Source organism: Dendrobates tinctorius, unplaced genomic scaffold (genome assembly GCF_039654945.1).
Source record: "Dendrobates tinctorius isolate UK_male_01 unplaced genomic scaffold, ASM3965494v1 ptg000004l, whole genome shotgun sequence".
In the NCBI taxonomy this organism is placed as follows: domain Eukaryota; kingdom Metazoa; phylum Chordata; class Amphibia; order Anura; family Dendrobatidae; genus Dendrobates; species Dendrobates tinctorius.
The window spans coordinates 14,442,503-14,459,608 of record NW_027361672.1 but is presented as its reverse complement, the minus strand read 5'-3'; the positions used below and the strand labels follow the sequence as shown (position 1 = coordinate 14,459,608).

At 40.7% G+C, this 17,106-nt stretch overlaps 1 protein-coding gene across 11 annotated transcripts in view; it reads left to right on the top strand.

Moving 5' to 3' along the window:
- The first annotated feature begins 385 nt into the window (after window positions 1-385).
- KCNG2 (potassium voltage-gated channel modifier subfamily G member 2) overlaps window positions 386-17,106 on the top strand; it is a 393,620-nt gene continuing 376,899 nt past the window's right edge. For 9 of the 11 annotated variants that reach the window (XR_012230512.1, XR_012230513.1, XR_012230511.1 and 6 more), the window contains exon 1: window positions 386-1,109. The gene's annotated coding sequence lies outside the window, so the exon portion shown is untranslated. The remainder of the gene's footprint in view (window positions 1,110-17,106) is intronic. The other 2 variants (XR_012230503.1, XR_012230507.1) reach the window with 2 other exon arrangements.

Sequence of the window (17,106 nt, the reverse complement as noted above, 5' to 3'; positions counted from 1 at the left end):
ATTTTGTACAACAATCTGCTGAATTATCCATCTGTTATCATCTCCCATCGTTGTCCATATCATCCCAATAAATAATAGACTTAAGCACCCATACAGCGTTGTTTCTGGGAGAGGGTGAAAGGTTAAGCCGTATGCTGGAATCCACACAGCGTCATACATGGAAGAAGGCAGAACAGTCACTAAGGGGTTAAACTACATTAAAATAAAAGCATGCTAGGCATGAGGTTTCTATGAATCTCATTCATTTTGCAGGAACTGTAATACGTGGCGTTTTTTGCTCAGAGAAAAGAAGTAGCATTAAAAAAATACTCATGGAGAATAAAAGTGTGGTCCTGTTTAGACACCACCTGTGCTGCCGAGAATAATTTTCTGCGTGCACAAAATGATCATGATCGATCGGTCTGAGCAAAAGCATATGGGGTCGGCTAAACCGACTGATAGGCTGCGGTGAGTTTTTGAGGCTAGAATTTCTGCACCTGTTCTGTAAATTGGGCTACCAAAAGCTGATTGTGGGCACACAGCCTTTTTATGTAGGTTTTTAGTGCCGCCGGTCAGTCGCTGTACACACACCAACATAGGGGCCAGTCCACCAAGTCCCGGCCATCCTCTTGGTGCTGTTCTGAGGGGTTCTGCCTAATTTTTAGGCTTTTTCCTGTGATATCAGAGGAGGAGAGCGATACCACAGTTCTTATAGCTGGCCTTTTCTATGAAGCCACCAAGTAAGTCAGGCGGTTACTACAGTATAACTGCATGGTCCCTACAGACAGGGGCCCCAATAATGCCCATGGTGAGGGGCAGCCGACAGTACACCATGAGGAGAGAGAGCAGCCGAGCTTCCAGCCGTCACCATTGTGTCAGCCACTGCTTACAGAAGCGAGAGCGTCTCCCTGGTATAGGACAGCCACAAGCCTTCAGCTCCAGGCGTCCCTCTCATGGGCGGTGCTGTGGGCGGGAATCCTCCCCACACTGTGAGGACATGTACGGGGCTGGAGGGTGTGGAGCTCCGCACTTGGCTCAGTGCAGCCAGCTGCAGAGGGATCAGGGTGCGGGACAGGAGCGGACGGTGAGCAAGTCGTAGTGGAGGACGGAGCTTCCCTCAGCTGCCTGTGGTGAGTAGCAGCCCCTGTGTCTGTGTGCACTTGTAGGAGTCAGCTCACTGGATCATGGACTCAGACGTGTGTATGTATGAATATATAAATATATAGATATGTATGTATATAATGTGTGTATAGGTATATAAGTTTATACATATGTATATATGCATATCGTGCCCACTCCTCCATCTATATATTATTACAATCCCTTACTACCTAATTTTTTTTGTTCTTGCACGGGTTGGTGAGCTATAACTATTGGAATTAAGTCAATTGCTATATTGGACTTGTGCTGCATATGTCTATTTTTTTTATTATACGGATATATGAAATATACGGATATATGAAACACACGCACACACACTCTCTTTCACTTTAAATGACATTTTTCCAGATATCTGTATCTGATGAGGAAATCTATGGCTGATTGGGACATATAATGCCGCGGCGACAGGATAAGTTCTGTTCTTTGTCACAAGAACAACTTTACAATGTCGCCATTGGACTGCAGGGAAGGAAACCTACTGCATCATCTTCTCACTAGCACATGTGTTGAATGGCACCTTGAGCTCTGCTTCATCCCCTCAGTCATTAGAATGGCTACTCAGCAGGCTGCCGGGCCAGTGGAGATCTACTACATCTATAATGGCCAGGGATTATCCGAGAAGGTGATCGCCGCTGCATGGCTGGTCCTTTCTGCCTCCACCACCCTGATAACCTGCTGCCATGTATACAGTAGATGCTCTCCGACTCCCTAATGTGCAGATTCTGAGGGTCCGTGATTGCTGGTGCATCAGGGTGATAATGATCATACATGTAGATTATTAGAATTATATGAGGCCGCAGCTATTAAGTTTTTAATCAAAAGTTATAGTTCAAAGTAGCTTTTAGTAATGTCACGTTGATGACCCAAGAGGAGAGGATTTCCGCAGGAGGAAGGCTGACTGTAATGTATTTGTGGCGTAGACTTCAGATATTGCTTCCTTTTTTTTTAATTAATTCACATTCGCAATTGCATGAATTATGCTCCCTGTACGGATATAATGATTAGCTTTTCCAGCCTTTGGTTTGGTAATGAACTAATTACATATACCTCAATTGATAATGCAATATATGGTAGATGGCAATATCGATTAAGTATAATAGAGAATGGTAGCCATAAAATCTGCGCCAGCTGTGATGGGCAGCATTAAAAGGACGAATGCCACTTATACTGTAGGGTATTTGTCTGACCGTCTACTAAAGAAGGGTATGATATAGGAACAGAAAAAGTTTGCTGATGGGACACCGCCATGGTTCGGTATATATCAACCACTGCCTCAGGTTTTGGTGATATTCCTCGCCCTCTTCAGATGCTTCACCCGGGCGCACAGGAGAGAATTGCTAAAGGTGGCAGAGAAACCTGCAAATACATTACACCCACATTAATAACTGCGAAGTGCACTGCACAATGAAGAGGAGAATTATACGAAAGTTCTAAATGTGGTAAAAATAAATGTATTGCTACACACCGAGCTTCATAATTACTGTATGACCAGTTCATGTCCTAATTATTAGCTCTGTAGTAAGAGACTGTGTCCAAGGACTGGAAATCTGTTCCATTATCCTGAACACTTGTCGCTCAGAATTCCAACTTTTCCCAGTCCGTAGTGCAAATAAGTGGAATTGTAGCATTTAATATCCTATTGTCAAAGTGGAAGGCAAATGATCAATATCTCTTGCTATATATTACAAGGCAAAAAATTGCTTATAACGTGGGAAATTTTTTTTTAGCAAAAAGATGACCATACACCTTAGAAAGCTCTTTGTTTTTTCCACCAAGAGCTGTCTCTCCCAACCGTCTCATACACCTATACATCTATACATCCCCGTTGGCTGAGAGTCATCTGATTTTATGGGGAAAGTGGAGTAAGCCCATGCAAGGCAAAATGATCTTGCAAAGGAACAAAACAATCAGACATTGAAATTCAACATGCTCAATCCTTGTCTTCCATGATTCCTCCATCAAGGCAGAGTTTGGAATCCACCATAAAAATTGAATGTTTGGCAAAAAAAAACCTTAGAGTTCCATTAACATTAATTTAATACCTTTGGGTTCCTAACGCTGGATTTGCCAATGATCTGCAGATAAATATCTTATGTGTATGGGCAACCGCATGAAGGGAAATCTTTACAACTGAAGAGACCGGGTTAAAATGTTCTTGTTATCGCAGCCACTTATAGCCGAAGCCAGTAATAAGTGTACAGTCATTAGCATCAGGACATGGCGCTCTGGAAACAGCTGAGTGCAGCTGTGCTCTGCTACTTATATAGCCTCCATTCATTTCCATGGGAGTTATAGAAATGGTGTAGCAGAGCCGCATTTGTCTGTTTCTGCATCGTTATTCCAACTTCAGCGACAAATGGCTGAGATGGGAATAACCCTTTTATAGAGGAAAGCCTTTGCTTTTATTTCATTCCTGCTGCTCCTCTGACTAATCTGTTTGCTTGTTTTTTTTATTCGCCATACAGTTACAAAAATATGAGCCTTTCTATTTAGTGCTAAATATTTATGGTGTTTACCAAGGGGGTGTGGCTAACATAATTCTGTGAGCCACACCTACTTTTAAAGGCCATAATGAGCAATAAATAAACAGGACCATATCTCTGGAAATGTATGGAGGATTAAAAAAAATACTCAGGGGAGCAGCAAAAATAAAGTTAGGGGAGAAAACTGGAGGCTTTTTACCTGGTGACAGGTTCTCTTTAAGATCTTAAATTAAAATTTGGCTATGGCCACAATGAGTTTTTGGTGAGTTTTTTTGCACTGGATATTGTTAAAAATAATGCAAGTACCTATTTTACTTAATGGGGGTGGAAATGGTGCAGAAATTCTGCAACATCAAAAGCTCTTCATGGGAACATAGCCTTAATGTTGTTACAACATGTTTTGCTTTGGTAGAAGTCATGAAACTTGTCACCCTGAACCTGCCATCTTCGGGCATGTGGGATTGCAAACTGAATCTTTTGTTCCAGCAGGAAACGGGTTACCATCTAAGGTGTCTGGTAAATAGCTTACTTCCCTCACCTTATTAAAAATCTAGCAAAATAATATAAGGAAGAGGCAAAAAAAAAACCCATCAGCTCACCAGTGAAGGAGGCATGCCAGATAGGGTGTGGTGTGTGGATAGCTCCAGGCTGGTTCCTAGGTCATAGACATATCAATTGTTGGATGAACACTATTTTTTCTCCCTGTATTAGAACTATATTAATACTCAGTGTGGGGGTTTGGAGCATTAGTTGTCAGTCAGATGTTCATCCAACAGGTGTTTAAGATCTTTGGGTACCCCCATGCACAGTAGATGAGGTGCTGATATCCCAAAAATTGAAGAGTTCAACCAACAATCTGTCACCAGATTTCACAATCTGTTGAGGATGGTAAATTCGTATATCCCCGATCCATGTCTGTAAGATCCTATTTGAATAATTTGCTGTGTGATATTAGACATGCATTTTATAAGTCTAACCTCTGAGTTTATATAAGGGATCTACTTTTTAGTAGGCTCATTTTTTGGCCAGAGTAGAGCGCAGTTACAAAGAGCATCTCTTACTCTGGAGGACTTACCCTGTCCTGCGGTACACAGACAACCAACTGATTTACATGAACACTGTGTTATAATTAATTTTGCATATGATGGTGCTGCAGAAAGTATATTTTCTCCCAGATTACAGCTGGGACACACCAGCAGGGGGACATTTTGTGTTCCTTTAATGTTACGAATGCTATTTAATGAAGAGGAATGTCCAATATGGACTTTTAAAGGGAATGTATTAGCAGGTTCGTGCTGCACATAGTCATAAAATTGTAAGACAAAAGTGTATGGCTCAAGAAGTGGCTCCACTAGTCTGCTACACTCGGGCTTTTGTCCACACAGCTTAACTGAGCTGCCAAGTCGCCCCCTATTTGTGTGGGTAGAGCAGTATGAATTTGCTTATATCACCCTCTGCTTTACAGTTTTCATCCAGATTCTAGCAAAGATAAAATAGAAGTCGAAGAAAGATTATGCTGAAATGTAGGGATGTCAAGAAGAGTATCCTCTTCTGTCAAGTTGTTCTTTCAGTCTTCCATTAGTTATAGAGAGAATGTTTTGTTGATGATCACCTCTGACTTGTATCAAACTTTCAATTCCCTTACATGTTTGTCCTATCCTTTTTTTTGTGTGGAGCACCTGTTTTTATCTTTTCTAGAGTTCCTCGTTGCATTTACAGCTCATCTAGGATGTTTAATCATGTACCTCATTATTGCTGCATACAGTACAGATTTTCAGCATGACTGTGCCACACTGCACAAAACAAGGTCCATAAAAGCATGGTTGGGATAGTTGGGGGTGGAAGACCTTGATTGGCTACCCTGAGCCCTGACCTCAATCCCATTGAACAACTTTAGGATGAACTATAATGGAGATTGAAACTAGGCCATGTTAATGCCTATGGCTTTAGAATGTGATGCCATAAGTTGTCCTGTAGGTGTCCCCATTACTGATCGGCGAACCTGTGGATGTTCGAGTCTGGCAGGTTCGTCCGCGCAGTTAAAAAAAAAAAAAAAGTTTGGGTTCCAGAACATTACCTGAACCCAATTCACATTAACGGGGGGCCAGGACATCCATTGCTTGCCACGCTGTTATCTGCATGACAGCACAGCAAACACTGTCTCTGATCAACGGTAAGATCAGCTCCTGCAGCTGTGACTAGAGGTAAAAATTTTACATCTGGTCACAGGCGTCTGCTGATGGGACTACTATACCTCATCAGCCTACACCTGCGGCCACTAATAACAGTGAGAGCATCTTCTGACTGATGGCAGTATTCATCAGTCAGAGCCTGCGCTATAGATAAAAAAAAAAAATGGCGTGAGTGCCCCTGTATTTTTGATAACTATCCAGGCAAAACTGACATCTGTGGGCTGCAACCCTCAGCTGTCAGTTTTAGCATGGCTGGTCATCATTAAAAGTGGGCCCCCCGACGCGTTTTTAAAATTTTTCAAATGAATGATTTTTAAAATCTGCATGTGTCCCCCACATTTTTGACAACCAGCCAAGCTAAAGCAGAGAGCTGGGGGCTGGTATTCTCAGGCTGATAAAGAGGCACAAATATTGCCCCCTCCACCACCCCCCAGCCTAAAAATGTAAAAAATGAAGGGGAACCCCATTCCATTTAAAAAACAAACAAAAAAACCATTTATTCAAATAATTTAAAAAAAAAAAAGTGGGGACCCCTCTATTCTTGATAACCAGCCATGCTTAAGCTGAGGGATGCAGACCGCAGCTGTCGGTTTTACCTGGATGGTTATTAAAAATACAGGGGAACCCACACGATTTTTTAAAATTACTTATTTATAGCACAGGTGTTGGCTGAATACTCCAATCAGCCGCTGCCTGCTCTCACCGTTATCAGCAACAGCAGGTGTAGATGGGAGTTCTACTCCCATCAGACAACGCCTCTGTGACTGTAGGTAAGCTGACAGCGTGGGAGCCGCAGGGCTCTGATCGATGGTAATAATCTTACCGCCGATCAGAATCGTCAGTGTTTCTTATGCTGTCATGCAAATGACAGCACAAGAAATGACCAATGTTCGCGGTGCTAAACCCAAACAGTAATTTGGAATTCCTGGAGAAGTCTGTGTTCAGGGTCTGTGCCTGAGCAGTAGGTGTTCAGTACAGATCCCGAATTTTATCAGGAAAGACGGTATTTTCTCTTACAGACATGGTCATAAAGGGGACCTGTCAGCAAACATCAATATATGAAGTCCTTCTAATTTTGTTTATTTCTACACCTTTGTTTTAAAAGTCCATGTGTCCGTTTTTTGGGAATCCATCTGAAAATTTTTATGATCTCCTGCCTCTTTCCCTGCTATCCACTGATTGCCCATCAATGACTGACAGTTCACTCTTCTCTGTGACTTTATAAGGACCACGGACAAGATAAAGATCCCCAATTCACATCAGGACTACAAAATCCCAGGTACTTTCAGCTGCATCACATCTAATGTGGTGTACTTAATTAGATGTACCAAAAGGCCAACTGGAGGTCTGTATGTAGGGGAGACAGGGCAAAAGCTTAGAACAGGGATGAATACTCACCGCTACACAATAAGAGAAAAAAGAAGGGATCTAGCTGTGGCAAAACATTTTTGTATCCCAGATCACAGCACCATGGACATGACATTACTTGTATTAAAAGGTAACTTCATGTCTCAGAGACAGAAGAGTCTGGAAGTATAAACTCATGACGTTCTTTGACACTTTCGGTGCAGGAGTGAATGGGTCTCATGGATTTAATTTAATTTACATCCATTAAGGAATTTGCTCCTCAGACCTTGTGGGGGTATCAGAACACAGAACCAGACCCCAATCGGAGGACAATAAAACATTCACGCTCTTTATGCATTAACTGTTCCAATATTTATGGCCACAACTGTTTATCACTCTCCCATAATGGTAGTTCTGCTGCACGTCACTTGTCTTATCTATTGCATTATTTCTCTGCTGTGTTGCGTATAAATATGTGATTCTTCAGATTTTGCATTATTTTATGCCTGATTAAGAGACCTGAGTAGTCTCGAAAGCTTGCAATTTGTTACCATCTTTTCAGTTATCCATTAAAAGGTAACAACCACTGAGGACTCTCAATTCTAAATATTTTTCTATCTACTGGCTAACATGGTACAAAGATATATATCTTGCTTTGCTCTTTGTCTGACTTATCGCGCAAGCGCTGTAATTCCTGGGTCTTATGCATGTGTAGATCAAAAGCCAGTTATCAAAATCAAGCTATCAGGACTTTGCTGCGCATGTGCTCCCCACAAGTATCGTGCCACTTGCATGAGATGACAGGCAGGGGATCACGTCACAGAGAAGAGTGACCTATCAGTAGTAACTAGAGTCCGATGGGTCCCAGTGCAAAATTTGGACCTTGTCCCCCACCTGCATATTGGTTAGATGTATAGGCACTTCTAGCATTCTAGGTCCTATAAAGACATACATGTTCACTCTCTATGTAATAATGTCCCCTGTCCTGCCTCCTTCTTGTAGTAATCTTTCTTATCTTGGCTCCTTCCAGTAATAAATATGCTCAATCCTGGGCCCAATACTATAACATTTTCCACCATCCTGACATAATGCCCCCCATTCTGGTGTAATGTCACCCATCCTGGGCCCTTTGCCTTCTTCTCCAGCACACTTTAAAAAGAATTGATTATTCTTGCCCGCCTTTTGCTCCCACGCCGCACAGCAGAATCTTCTGTATCTGGCGCAGAAGCCAGCAGCTGATGATGTAACTGTCATGTGTCGCACGTCACTGGCAAGCCGACATTAGCTGCCGGCCTCTGATTGGCTCGCGTCACGTATTACAGAAAGCCGGCGGGTTTATGCACCACAATACATCTCACCTGAATGTGTGTCTGAGGACACACATCCAAGTGAAATTGGCATTCCGAATGGACCCGATAGCAATGGCACCCTTTGCGACTGCAATTATTATGCCCCTGCCTGTTAGTCACTGACAGGAGGCCGGAAGCTGATGGGGAAGAGGGAGAGAAGTCAGAGAGCTGTAAGTGCAAGACCAAGCCCACTGCACTTGCAGTTCATTTACATAAAAAATTGTCAATGGATTTCTAGAATTGAAAACATGGACTTATAAAACAATGGTGTGGGAATAATCAATATTACAGACACTTTTCCTAGGCTACCTTAGTTTGAGTGCTAAAAACCTGCTGACTCTTTCCCTTTTAATAAACCTTTGGAATGGTGCATTGATATAAACATTTATCAGTGATTTCTTTAACAATCATTCCTATAAGTTTTCTTTTCACAAGTGATACTACGTGTATAGCTTGACATCTATTGTTACTTTGGAAATACTGTACAATTGACTAGTTGGAGCTAAATTATGCAGTATCTAAACAGAGATACATTCTGCTCCTCTAAGGCTACATACACATGGCAGCATTTTGTTCATTATTTTGCATCAATATTTGTAAGTCAAAATCAGGAAATGGTCCAAAACACAAAAGATGTGCAAATCTTTTCATTATGCAACTTGTACTCTTGGATTTGACTTACAAGTACTGATATAAAACATACTGCCCAATATTTGCAAGTATGAAAGTGACCTAATGGCGCCTTCTAGTCCTGTGATCGATAGCTAACTATCTGTTATCATCATATACAAAGAGAACAGCTACTGGAGTTAAGTAGTCCACCAAGAATACAGGGTTAAGGAAAATTCAAGATTTAGTGAAATATCCTACTTCTATGTAGGTAATTTGTTTTCTTCAAGAAAGCACCCAACCTATATTCAAGTGATCAGCTTTGCACACTATATTTTATGGGGAAAGATGCATTTTCCTATTCATTTACCCAAAATAAAACCATTGGGAAGAATGACTAGTCATCTATTACATGGACAGACCAGGTGCACAAGAGCTACAACTAATGGCCTCCGCATAGGATTTTATTTTTTTTTTTGCTTCACTATAAGGGGTGGGTGTATATATATATATATATATATATATATATATATATATATATATATATATATATATTATTGTAGGGATTCGCTCTGGTAGGTAATGGCAGGGCTGCAGTAACGAGGCAACACACAAGCTTAAAGTCCAATTTCAGTGGTTTAATGTCACGTTGCAAACAGCAGATTAACAGAAAGTAAGGAAAAACATAAATATACTCCAGCTTGGAGAACCACTGGTCCCAAACTCACCCCTTGCACTGGACTGGCTTAACTAAGTGGCTGCCAGGTCTGCGGCATCTGCCAGGTGCCATTCCCAGGGTTGTTGAGAGTCTTGCTGCTATAGTCCTGCAGCACGGGGATCCTGTAAACAAGTTCAGGCTAAGTCCAGCCAAGTTCCTGTAACTTCCAGACACACTCACCATGTGCCAAACACCCACCTCCATTACATAGCCCATAACCCCTCCTACAAGTGAGGTAGACATCACATGGGCTGATCACGTAACCATGACATCATCGCAGGTCCTGTCTTTAGGGAAAAACCCGGCCAAACATTAACCTGCTGGGAGAAACGTATCTCCCATCCAGTAAAACACCCCCTTTACTGTACCAATATATATATATATATATATACACTCACTGGCCACTTTATTAGGTACACCATGCTAGTAACGGGTTGGACCCCCTTTTGCCTTCAGAACTGCCTCAATTCTTCGTGGCAGAGATTCAACAAGGTGCTGGAAGCATTCCTCAGAGATGTTGGACCATATTGACATGATGGCATCACACAGTTGGCGCAGATTTGTCGGCTGCACATCCCTGATGCGAATCTCCCGTTCCACCACATCCCAAAGATGCTCTATTGGATTGAGATCTGGTGACTGAGGAGGCCATTTGAGTACAGTGAACTCATTGTCATGTTCAAGAAACCAATCTGAGATGATTCGAGCTTTATGACATGGCGCATTATCCTGCTGAAAGTAGCCATCAGATGTTGGGTACATTGTGGTCATAAAGGGATGGACATGGTCAGCAACAATACTCAGGTAGGCTGTGGCGTTGCAACGATGCTCAATTGGTACCAAGGGGCCCAAAGAGTGCCAAGAAAAAATTCCCCACACCATGACACCACCACCACCAGCCTGAACCGTTGATACAAGGCAGGATGGATCCATGCTTTCATGTTGTTTACGCCAAATTCTGACCCTACCATCCGAATGTCGCAGCAGAAATCGAGACTCATCAGACCAGGCAACGTTTTTCCAATCTTCTACTGTCCAATTTCGATGAGCTTGTGCAAATTGTAGCCTCAGTTTCCTGTTCTTAGCTGAGAGGAGTGGTACCCGGTGTGGTCTTCTGCTGCTGTAGCCCATCTGCCTCAAAGTTCGACGCACTGTGCGTTCAGAGATGCTCTTCTGCCTACCTTGGTTGTAACGGGTGGCAATTTGAGTCACTGTTGCCTTTCTATCAGCTCGAACCAGTCTGCCCATTCTCCTCTGACCTCTGGCATCAACAAGGCATTTCCGGCCACAGAACTGCCGCTCACTGGATTTTTTTTTCTTTTTCGGACCATTCTCTATAAACCCTAGAGATGGTTGTGCGTGAAAATCCCAGTAGATCAGCAGTTTCTGAAATACTCAGACCAGCCCTTCTGGCACCAACAATCATGCCACGTTCAAAGGCACTCAAATCACCTTTCTTCCCCATACTGATGCTCGGTTTGAACTGCAGGAGATTGTCTTGACCATGTCTACATGCCTAAATGCACTGAGTTGCCGCCATGTGATTGGCAGATTAGAAATTAAGTCTTAACACACAGTTGGACAGGTGTACCTAATAAAGTGGCCAGTGAGTGTATATATATATATATATATATATATATATATATATATAATTTGATTTTTAACATTTCTAGCATTGATTTAAATACTTAGTTGCCATTCCCAAGTCTCCTAGGCAATGACAACCACATGAAAGCTACATAATGCATGTTTAGGAATTGGAATTGTTTGCATGAATTAGTTGCTAAAGTTAATAAATAAAATGCTAGATTTTTTAACTTTGTGACTTTAATGTTCATCTAAAGCTAAAAACATATGCCATAGGTAGCAATGCAATAATAGTATCAAATTTATATTGTATATCTGGGTCATTTTAAGCTAGAACTCTTATGGTTTGTGGTTTTGTCCTGATAAAGAACTCAGATGACTTTTAAACGCGTAGATAATAAACCGCATCACCACCTATCATTTTTCCTGGAATTTTCTTCTAAATTTCTATCAGCAGCGCAGAAGATCCACTTATTCCTTTTAGGCACTGTAGGCCACTGTCACTCTTTCAACACAGTATTTCTTGGGTTAAATGGTGGGTAAACATTTTAGCTTCTGCTAAGGCCACTTTCACAGAGAAGTATTCTGGTAAGTATTTTACATCCACATTATTAAGAAATAATGAGCAGGTTCAAAATATAAAAGAGGCGCAGATGTTTACATAAGTTTTTTCTGTTCATGCTTTGTTCTGCTTTTGGCTTAGAAATATTGACCTTAAATACTCAATACATAACACCCGGATCTTCTGCTGTTGGTCAGAAACTGAGCAATACTTGCTTTTCTGTGTGCCCTATTTCTAGTTCTGATGAACCCAAAAGGCGCCATACACCAGCAATAATTCAGATCTACCTTGCACTGTCTCATTATTATTTCTTATTTTCTGTCCTTGGTTTGCAGTCCATTTCTGATGATGGTCCAATTATATAAAGTTCAAACGTTATATGAATTTTAGTGGATTTTTTTTTTTAAATAAAATTATTACTTCAATGAAAAGGAATGAAAAGTTCTTCATTCTTGGTTGCCCCGGGGTGGAACTCTACTTTTGCACCCATATAGAGGAGTACAGTGCATCCCTTCTTCTTAATTATAATTAAGAAGAAGGGATAAGCAAAAAAAAGAGAAATAAGAGGCGCACTACACTTAATTTGATGCCTCTTCTGAGTGTCGTGTTTCTTAATGAATTAGATGCCTTCTAGTCCAGCAAGACTGGTGTACCATGAGCATGCACTATGCTAGGCTTGATGAATTGGTCCTATAGGCTTTCAGTAAATGGCTATTTTTGTTAAACCTTAGAGTTAAGTAACTATGCAAGTTAGCAAAAACCCAAAGCCTAAAAAAAACCTCCATTGTCCATTAATATACAATATAACAATTTATTTTTTTGGTAGGTAAGCCTTTGAGAGACTTTAGATAATCTTACATTCTATCCAAAGTTATTGTATAATATATAATCTCCTTAGAAGACTAAAACCAGACTTGTGTGTATTAAAAAAAATTTCATTCAGACTTCATCCTAAAATCTTTTCATCACATAACTTGTTGTGTTAAGGATATGACAGTAGTGGGTTACCTTAACCTGAGTAATACTTTTATTTTTGATGCATCTATTAAATCTTGTCTTGCATACAGATGAGTGAATGCACGTACAGAGAGAGGGTTAGCAGAATTTAGGTAGTATAGTATTACTTTATATAAAACCAGGCTCAGCCAAAAAAATTTTCTGTATTGGTAACAGCTGAACCCTACCTCTGACCTGACTTTTAAGCACCTGTAACAGTACCAATCTCATGTTAATTTTCTTGGGTAACTTTTGATCTTTCCTTGGTAATAATCAAATATAGACTGTGTATTACTTCCACTAAATGTTATCCTTGTAGATATACAGCAATTTTCCGTAGACCAGTTTTGTGGACCATAATGAGAAACTGCAAGGGTAAATGGTGAAAAAGATCCAGATCAGCTGATAAAATCTTCGTTTAGATGCATGTGAAGATGTTCTAGTAATGCACCAATAAAGTTGAAGATTTTCTTTGTTGAGCTGGATTCTTTTCACTATTTACCATGATTGCTATCGTCTCTAGCAGCATCGCCTGTTCCGTGCTCCATAAGAGTTAAGCAGTTAAGGTGATCTGGAACCTTTCTTTTTCCAAAACTACAAAGGCCTTCCATTATAACGCCTTAAAATGCCCAACATAATCTTTAGTTATCATAATTCCTCAGGCTGCCTATGGATAGTTTTTGAACATGGACCTTCTGCTATTCATTAACTTTATTTAGGTAGCTGCTTAGACCCAGGTTTTATACCCAGAAGGTCATATGGCTGAAAATTCTAGTCCCTTTGGAGATCCTGCTGTTTTATTCTGTGTGGAGAAAAATGCATGTTCCACATTTTATACTCTTCAGCAGTACTTCCAAGCTCCTTACCAGGTTTGCAAACCTATTCTTATGTTAGGCCCCAAATTTTTAAACTACACCTCCATGTCATGCCCTCTCTATATTGATATTTCATCTGCCGCGTACAGTAAAATCACAGCCTGACACGTTAGAATAGATGGAATATATATATATATATATATATATATATATATATATACAGTATGTCAGTGACCTATTTAATTAGTACAGTGCATGTAGCCTACTGTACATGTATTTAATTAATAAATACATTTCTGAAAAAAAATGTCATGGGATCCCATGAAATTTTATTAACCAGCAGAGGGAAAGAGGACATCTGGGTGCAGATGTTTATAGCCAAGGAAGGTGATAATAAACATGGAGCTTCCCAGACTAGTAATATCAGCTCACAGCTGTATACTAATCCTTAACTGGTTATTAAAATGGGAGACCCCCCCCCCCCAGAAAATGAGGTAGTTTCCCCCTATAATAAGAAAAGGCTAGGCAGACAGCTGCCGACTGATATTAATAGCCAAGGAAGGGGCCATGGATATGGCCCCTTCTCAGACTAAAAACATCAGCTCCCAGTCATCTCAGAAAAGGCGCATCCATAAGATGCAACAATTCTGGCACATAGCCTTGCACTACCCTGGTGCTTTGGCAAGTGGGGTAATGGGTATTGGGGTTGATGTTAGCTTTGTATTGGCAGCTGGCGTTAAGCCAGGGGTTAGTAATGGAGATGTGTCTATAAGACGCCCCTATTACTAAACCCATAGTCATATTATAAATAAAAAATACCCTGAATAAAGTCCTTTATTTGAAATAGACACTGACAATTTATTTTTAATTTAAAAAAACTTATACTCACCTTAATGCCCAATCCACTGTAGCTCATGTCCCCCGTTAAAAAATTAAATAAACAACCATATTCCTCACCTATGCCCAAAATTAAGATAATACTCCTATGCCCATGTCCCCTGTAAAAAAAAAAAAAAAAAAAAACAACAAAAAAAAACAGCTATATTCCTCACCTCTCCGACAAGAATATAATAATTCATTTGTCCATAGACGAGCCTAGCTCTGCTACATCTACTTGGCATGATGAACACTGCCCTCATGTGAGCATTCGGCATGCCAGGCAGCAGAGACAATGCGTGTGCTTGCACAGCTCAGTGCCTCACCGTGATGGGAAAACAAATGGAGTTCATAGCCAATGAACTGTTCGCCTCAATGATGTCAGCACAAGCGCCTTGGGAAAGTCACCATCTGGTCACCAACTCTTGTACATAAATATCAAGAACATCAATAAGAGTGTTTGTTTCTTTTTTTTCCAAAGTTGAGCATATCTAATGCTTCTATAAGATTTGTTTGAATCAATCAAAAAAGCTTCATTTTGGAGACTATGACACGAGGCCAGTCTCTCTACTCCCTTAATATACAAGACCAATATTTAAGACGACTCTAAGCAAAAGACTGACCTGTTTGAAAGGAATATTGCTCTAATACCGACTAATTGTACCAACCGCTCCATCACCAACTGACTCTAAGCTCTGGAAGAGAATATTATTTAAACATTGTTATATGGACATGGCAATTTCAAGGTAACTTCGTTCCTTACTTTACGGACACATCACAGTGCGTATAGCCACTATCCTAAATGGTGCAATGATTTCAATGGTCACTCTAGGAAAACGCCGCTTTTATACACAGGGAAATGGCAATTTTCATGAGCCACCTGTAAAATTTTACAGAAGTCTACTTTCCTTCCAACATCCAAATGTTCTATTCTAGCCCATTAATTGATTTTCATAAATTTAAATGCTGAAAACTGTATTTTACTGGAACTAGCCCACCATGAGCAGGGGGGAACTTTCTGAATATCGCCTTTAGTAATGAATCGGAACGATATTGCTTTTTATTATTAAAAGATTTGACTTTCTTTTGTGTCAGAACTGCTTAATAGAACTCTACCTCCCCTGGTGTCTCCATTAGCACATACCACAATCAATCTCATTAATGATGTCGACACAAGACATTTTAAGGATTAGCTGAAAAGTGTTAGATAAAACAGTAACATTCATTCAATTCAGAATGCAATTGAAGATAAAAACTTAGCAAATTAATGGTGTGGAGGAATTTGAATTACAGTCCCAGAATCTAAAACTTTTAAAGCCACCTGAAAGTTTTCTACTGTTAGTCATATAATCTACTATGATTACTTTCTTATAGCATTTACCATGAACATATTTCTAGGTAGAGTATAAACTTTTCAAAAGTCTTTAAATCATAGCTATTGAAAATCCAATGTTATTAAAGCACAACAGTTTTTTTATTATTTTATTGCTGGAATGATGTCACTAATGTAAGTTCCCTGCCCCTAGTATTATACTCTCCAGCCGCCATCTTCATCTGTTATCGACACTGCTCTGGTCAGTCTTCTGCAGGCTGGTACCTGCTGGATTGCTCCAGTGTTTGTTGGACAAGCCGGAAGTCACTACTCCATGTCTGTCTATAGTTATTATTATAGCGCCATTTATTCCTTGGTGCTTTACATGTGAAAAGGGGCATACATAACAAAAGCAAATACAATAATCTTTAACAAAATGAGTCGTTGCCTGGTACAGGAGGAAAATGTGAGACCTCGTCATCAGTGTCCTAACTACAAGGGATGGGTGAGGGTTGAGCTGGTCATGCAGCAGTTTGGTGGAACGAGGGTTACCGCAGGTTGTTGGCTTGTTGGAAGAGGTAGGACTTTAGGTTCCTTTTTAAGGTTTCCACGCTAAGCGAGAGTCTGATGTGTAGGGGTGGAGAGTTCCAGAGTAGGGGGATGCACAGGAAAAATCTTGTATGCGATTGTGGGAAGAGGAGATAAGAGTGGAGAAGAGAAAGAGATCTTGTGAGGATCAGGTTGCATGCAGGTAAGTACGGGGAGACTAGATCAAAGATGTATGGAGGAGACAAGTTGTGGATGGCTTTGCATGCCAAGGCTGGGGTTTTGAACTGGAGTCTCTGGGCAATTGGGAGCCAGTCTAGGGATTGACAGAGAGGGGAGGCTGGGGAATAACGAGGTGACAGCTGGGTTAGTCTGGCAGCTGAGATTTGGATAGATTGGAGGGGTTAGAAGGGAGGACACAAAGCAGGAGGTTGCATTTGTCAAGGTGGAAGACAATCAGGGCATCCACTAGTGTTTTTGCAGATTCTTGGTTCAGGAAAGTGCAGATCCAGGAGATAATTTTGACTTGGAGTTGGCAAGAAATGGAAAGGGCTTGAATATGTGGTTTGAAGGA